Consider the following 7,451-nt stretch of genomic DNA (forward strand, 5'->3'; position numbering starts at 1 on the left):
TAGGCAGAGAAGCAGGCAGAGATAGAGGGGGAAGCAGGCTCTCCACTGAGCAGAGAGCCTGAAATGGGGCTTGATCCCAGAACCCTGAGATCATGACCTGGGCAGAAGGCAGAGGCTTAACCCACTGAGTCACCCAGAACATATGTTCTGATGTTTCCTGATAAGTGTGCCCTAAAACACCAGCATATTGCCTAAATTTCCCATGAGTTTCCTTATAACTTTTTAAGATTGGTTTTTCTTTAGTCTTCCCCTTTTTTTTTTTTTTCCCCTCTTCCTACCTTCTCCTCCTAGGAATGCTATTAAAAATTTCTGCCAAATGTCTACCTGGAAGTTTTCTTTCTCCAGTTTTCCACATCACTTTTTTTTTCTTAATTTAAATTCAGTTAGCCAATATATAGTACATTAGTTTCAGATGTGGTGTTCAATAATTTATCAGTTACATATAAAATCCAGTGCTCATCACATCACTTGCCCTCCTTAATGCCCATCATCCAATTACTCCACTCCTCCACCCATTTCCCCTCCAGCAAGCCTTACTATTTATTAGAGTTAAGAGTCTCTCATGGTTTGTCTCCCTCTGATGACTTCCCCTTCAGTTTTCCCTCCACTACCCTCTGATCCTCTGTCCTGTGTCTGATGTTCTATAGATGAGGGAAGCCATATAATTGTCTTTCTCTGACTTATTTTGCTCAGAAAAGGAACCTCCAGTTCCATCCATGTCAATGTAAATGGTCAGTATTCATCCTTTCTGATGGCTGAATAATATTCCATTGTATATAAATACCACATCTTCTTCACCCATTCATCTGTCCATGGATATCCCAGCTCCTTCCACAGTTTGGCTACTGTGGACATTGTTGCTATGAACATTAGGGTGCAGGTTCTGCTTCAGATCACTACATTTGTATCTTTAGGGTAAATACCTAGTAGTGCATTGCTGGGTTATAGTGTAGCTCTATTTGTATCTTCTTGAGGGACCTACATACCATTTTCCAGAGTGGCTGTACCATGTCACTTTTGAGGTTTATTTATGTATGGGATAGAGAGAGGGAGAGAGTGAGTATGATCAGGGAGAGGAGCAGAGGAGAGCAAGACAAGCAGACTCCCTACTGAGCAGGGAGCCCAACTTAAGGCTTAATCCCAAGACCCTGATATTATGACCTGAGCTGAAATCAAGAGTCATAAGCTTAACCGACTCAGTCACCCAGTTACCCCCTTCCATTTCACTTTTAATGGCACTTAAAAAAAATTTGGGGTCCTGGATGGCTCAGTCTGTTAAGCATCTAACTCTTGATTTCGGCTCAGGTCATGATCTCAGCATTGTAAGAAGCCCCACATTGGGCTCCACACTCAGTACAGAGTCTGCTTGAGATTCTCCCTCTCCCTCTGCCCCTCCCCTTGCTCTATCTCTCTCTAATAAATAAATTTTTAAAAAAGATTTATTGAAATATAATCAACATACAAAATTTACCATTTTAAATATATAACTCAAGGGTTTTAGGTGTATGTTCAGGGATAGATAAACATTACCATGATAAATTTTAAAGCAATTTCATATTCCCCAAAAAGAAAACTCATATTAGAGTCATTCCCCATCCCACTCACTCTTCTATTTCCCATCTCTATCAATTTGCCTTGTCTGCAGATTTTCATAAACTGAATTGTACAGGATATGGTCCTTTGTGATTGGCTCCTTTCACATAGAATAATGTTTGAGTTCAAACATCTTTGTAGCATGTCACAATATGTCATTCCTTTTTACTGTCAAACTGTATTCCATTATATCCATAGTCCTTAAAAAAAAAACTACTCTTGCATGTAATTCAAAATCAAGAGAAATATAGTTATATGTTCCATTACAGTACTGCATTACAAAAAGCAATCATTCATGTTTTAAATAATTCATGCCAATAGTCAAACATGAACAAGTATCACAATATGAGTATTTACTTATAAAATGCCTCTAAATTATAAGAATATACAAATACATATATAGCAATATAGTAACATACAATAACATAACCAGAAATATAATTCTAAGTAGAATTCTTCCTTAGACCAGATTACAGTCTGAAAAGGGGAAATATTTATGCAAGCAATATTATGACAATTTAAGGATCTAAATAAAATTACACCAATGGATGGATGCTGATTATTAACATCCTAATTGGTTTAAAATGAAAAATACACACCTCTTATTTTTCTTACCACTTGTGAATGATAATTTTAAAAATCTCATTTCAAAACTAAGAATCTGAAATGTAATTGCTTTATTTTTCTCATCTGTCAAATGAGTATGTCATACTGTATGTTCTACATGACCAATTTCAGCTCTACCATGCTTTGATTAGTCAAGATATTTAAAATATTTTATATATTCTGATAAGTTTTACATGGAAATATTTCTGGGCAGGATATCATCTGGCTATCATTCTGAGATCTAAGGGAAAAGTAGGTTATGGATACATGACAAACAAATAAAAGTGTATTAGTATTCATTAGTGTTTAAGAATAGGGTGTATAGCAGATTTAGGATTGGGACCCAACCAAGGGTGTACCTAGGGGAATACCTCTATGTGAGGAAAATACAGGATTTTTGTTAAAGACCCTAAACCAGTTTGGAACAAAGGTACACAAGGGAACCAAAAGGGAACCAAAGCAGAACAATGTGATAGGAACAAATAAGGCACACATTTAGAAAACAAGACATAGAGATACCAATCAAGAACTAGGGATTCTAGAGGAGCCAAAGAAAGAAGAGCTTGCAAAAGTACTTTGCTCTATGGAAATGAAGAAAAGCGACAAACCTGAACATTAGAGACAAGGCACCACAGCTAACTGAGAAAACAACACACCTAACAAATTTAATAATGGTTAAGTTCTGTTTTCATCAGGAAATTTCCACTATTCTTCAAGCAAAGTAGCCCAGAGTCCTAGAGGAGCATAACTATATAGAAGCACATGGTTAAATGGGAATGAGAGTGTGATTATGAAAAAAACATCTTAGGGATGGATCAAGAAATGGAGGGTAGAAGGGTCAACTCAAAACACAAGACACTTATGGGACATGCATTTTTTCCAGCTACACAAGTGTTGGATGTGGTCAATGTGTTTACCTGGAGAAGAGCTATGGAAAAGATGAAAAGGTGGTTATAACAGATAATACTTTGTTATCCTACAGACAGAGGAGAGATGGAGAGGGAGAACAGCACAATGGTGACAGAACTCATCCTCCTCAGTCTAACCCAGTCTCAACATGCTCAACTCCTAGTCTTCATGTTAGTCTTAGTTTACTAACTCATCATCCTTCCTGGAAATTTCCTCATGATCATCACCATCAGATCAGACCCTGGCCTCACAGCCTCACAGTCCCACTCTACTTCCTTTCTGGGCAATATGGCTTTCCTTGATGCATCCTATTCCTTCATTGTGGTTCTGAGGATGCTGGTGGACTTCCTCTCTGAGAAGAAAATAATCCCCTACAGAGGCTGCATCACTCAGCTCTTTTTCTTGCACTTTCTGGGGGCAGGGGAGATGTTCCTTCTTGTGATGGCCTTTCACCACAACATCACCACCTGTCATCCTTAGCACTATTCCACAGTCACGAACCCTAGAGTCTGCTATGCTTTGCTGTTGGCTCTGTGGTTTGGGGGCTTCTCTCATTCCAGTACAAGTAGCCCTATTCTCTGCTTGCCTTGTGGTCCAAACAAGCTGAATAACTTCTTCTGTGATGTGTCACAGGTCATCAAGCTGGCCTGCACAGACACTTTTGTGGTGGAGCTCCTGATGGTCTCCAGCAGTGGCCTGCTCTCCCTGCTGTATATCCTGGGACTTCTGGCCTCCTATGCAATCATCCTCTGCCACGCACAGGGACATTCCTCTGAAGGGAAGAATAAGGCTCTCTCCACGTGTACCACACACATTATCATTGTGTTTCCGATGTTTGGGCCTGCCATCTTCATCTATACTCGCTTATTCAGAGCCTTCCCAGCTGACCAAGTGGTTTCTCTCTTTCACATGGTCATTTTTCCTTTGATGAATCCTGTGATTTATACTTTTCACAACAAGGAAGTGAAAGCTTCCATGAGGAGGTTATTGAGTCATCACATGGTTTGCTGAATGAAATAGAAGAATGGAACAAACAACAAAAGAGAAAATCCAGCTGGGATTGATTAAATCACTTATACATTAATGCACTGAATCATTCAGTCATTTTAGCAAATACTATATTTATTAAGTACTTGCAATTTTCAGGCACTGTTCTAGCTATGTGAATAAGGCAGTAAGATTCCAGGTCTCCTAGGGTTATATTCAGGTAGATAAACACAGTTCAAATTATTAAATTCAGAATAAGCCATAATATCCAAAAGAGGTAGTGCTCTGAAGAAAATAAAAAATGGTATTATGATAGAGTTTGACTGGGAGATGCTAGTTGCTTTGCTGTTAAGCAATGTCTTTTAGAGCAGTGGTTAGCTGATATCCAGACAACTTGAAAGACATACCCATGGAATTGCATGCAGACAGAAAATTCTAGAAAAAGAGGATGACCAGTATAAGGGTACAAAGATCTTATAAACTGGTACATTTCTAAACCACAAAAAGAATGTAGTAGCTTGTCAAATATGTTGATATATATAAATAAGTATGCATTAAATACTGAGTACAAAAAATCCTATGATGTCTTATTACACACACACACACACACATACATATACATGTATATATGTATATGTATGTATGTTGCTTATTTTACAGGATCACTGTCATACATGTATCTCTATATACACATATATGTGTATATATATATATATATGTGTGTGTGTGTGTGTATGTGTGTGTGTAAATGCATGACAGTGGTCCTGTAAAATAAGGAACATGTAATAGGAATACTGATATGATTGCATTAAAATCTGTTTTCATATCAAATATTTTATATTTATTTCTATTGTTTCACATTTTCTGCTTTCTTTTGGTTTGATAAAGTTTGGTTTGATAAAGGCACTATGACTTTAATACTGTAGGCGTTACCTGGACATATGGCCCTAAGTAGTAAGGCTCCTTTCACTCTCTACCATAACTACTAACATGCCTTTCCAGAACTATGTTCACAAAAACTAGAACCCTCATGTCATTAATATTTATACATTAGAAAATAGAGCCTCTAGAACCTGGAGAGAACTACCAGACATTGTTTTCTTCTTAGTGGTTAGTGATTGAGGTACAAGATGCAATACTTTAACTTTTAAGCTGATGTCTCAGCATACTTTACAAATGTGGCAGGACCCTTTCACTTCAAAGAATGAGGTTTTTGTGCTCATTCTGTCTCATTGTTGGTCTGCTAGTAATCGACCATGATTACAGTGTTATGGTTAAATTAGATAGAGGGTTATTTTCTAGTGTAAAACAAATCATAGTATCTTAGTCCAATGTTGGTATAGTAGTACCACAGTATCACCAGAGACTCCAAAACCTCCTGTGTGTATGCTCTTTTTTAAATGATTTGTCACAAAATGCCTGTAGAAATTCCACACACCACACTTGTATTCCAGAAAGACTGAATAATAAAATGATGTGTGCCATCATATGTTCATTTTCCTTTCAATCCATTCTTTTAATTTCTAAAAATATGCTCTGTATCATACGCTACCTAATCCATGAAGACTGCATTTGGAGGACTCTGAGTCACTTGACCTCCAGATGCTTACAAATGAGTATCACTGTTAGAATAACATGAGGTAGGAGGAAAGGACGACAAAGAATATACACACACATACACACACTCACACTACCTTAGCCCAGACATCTGCAGTACTTCTGTGGCTCACTCTGAAACTCAGCCACACTTCCATGGCTCTAGCTCTCCTAGGGAAATGGGCCACAACACTTATGACTTTTGCATAGTAGCTGTTATAACCAGAATAATGGTCTCCCAAAGAAGTCCACACCCTTATAAGGGAACTTGTGAATATGTTACCTTACATGGCAAAAAGACCTTTGCAGATATGATTGTTTATAAACCTTCAAATGGGGAGATTATCCTGGATAATCTGGGTGGACTAATCTAATGCATGAGTATTAAAAAGCATTGAACCTTTCAGGGATTCAAAGAAAGCAAAAAGAATACAGGAAGGATGAGACTTGAGGCTTTAATGTACTGTTTCTGGCTTTGAAGAGGAAGAAGACATGACCAACGAATACAGGCAATGCCTAAACCGCGAGAACAACCCCAGACTAAATATCAGCAAGGAAACAGAGATGTTATTCTACAATCACCTGGAATGAAAGTTGGCCCATAGCCAGCATGAGTCTGGGAGCAGTTTCTCCCTCAAAGCTTCCAGTAAGGAATATTGTCCTGCCAACCACCTGATCATATCACAGTGAGACCAATGTTGGATTTTGGACCTACACAGATATGAGATAATAAATTTGAGTTGAATGAAACCTCTATGTTTATGGAGACTTGTTAAAGGAGAAGAAGAAAATAGAACATATGGCCACATCCTTGGGATGTCTTCTCTTGTCCTTCCAGCTTAATCTGGGGGTAGCTTCCAGTTGACATTCATCTTTCATTTCCTTGAACATTTGCTGCTGGCATTTCAACTTTCTTGTCACTAGCGTAATTAAACTCCTGTTTTTTTTAATTTTTATTTTATTTATTTATTTGACAGACGGCGATCACAAGTAGGCAGAGAGGCAGGTAGAGAGAGATGAGGAAGCAGGCTCCCTGCTGAGCAGAGAGACCGATATGAGGCTCAATCCCAGGACCCTGGGATCATGACCTGAGCCGAAGGCAAAGGCTTTAACCCACTGAGCCACCCAGGTGCCCCAAACTCCTTCTGTTTTATATATGTACCATATTTAACTGAAAGCGTTTGCCTATAAATATTTACAGGACTTAACATTAGTACAAAACTAACACTTTCCCAATTAGACCTGAGAAAACATGGAGGTGGGGAGACACAAAGGTCATCACTCTTCCAGGAGTCAGCCCCTACACAGAATTTTTACCAAGTAGCTGCCTGATAATACTATTTACTTTTATGTTACTGGCCACTTTTACTTGCAAAGAAGGCTGTACAATGTCATTTAATGAGTTCAGGTGTCAGTTACCAGTGAAGATGGGAGAAGGTTACTCAGCAGTCTCTGCTACACAGTTGAGCCTCATGGCTAAACTAGTCACTGGTGAGGAAAATGAAAAACTGATTGGCTCAGGCTAGTGAGATGCAGCTTTTTGGACACGGATGGATACTCCATGGGAGTGTGTACATCTGATCCCAAGGAAATCTGCCTTTTTTTTTCAAGAAAGAAGGGTCATGGTTGGGAAACTGCCATAGCCAGTTATAATCACTGTTAGTTTAATATTGCTCTACAATTCTAGTTAATGAAATAAGGCATAAGAAATGTATTAGAAAGAAATATTATTAATGTTTGTAGATCATTTATCAGTAACC

At 38.3% G+C, this 7,451-nt stretch overlaps 1 pseudogene; it reads left to right on the plus strand.

The window, feature by feature from the left end:
- The first annotated feature begins 3,192 nt into the window (after positions 1 to 3,192).
- LOC125105303 (olfactory receptor 4N5-like) lies at positions 3,193 to 4,119 on the plus strand (annotated as a pseudogene).
- The last annotated feature ends 3,332 nt before the right edge of the window (positions 4,120 to 7,451 follow it).

This window comes from Lutra lutra, chromosome 7 (genome assembly GCF_902655055.1).
Source record: "Lutra lutra chromosome 7, mLutLut1.2, whole genome shotgun sequence".
NCBI lineage: Eukaryota > Metazoa > Chordata > Mammalia > Carnivora > Mustelidae > Lutra > Lutra lutra.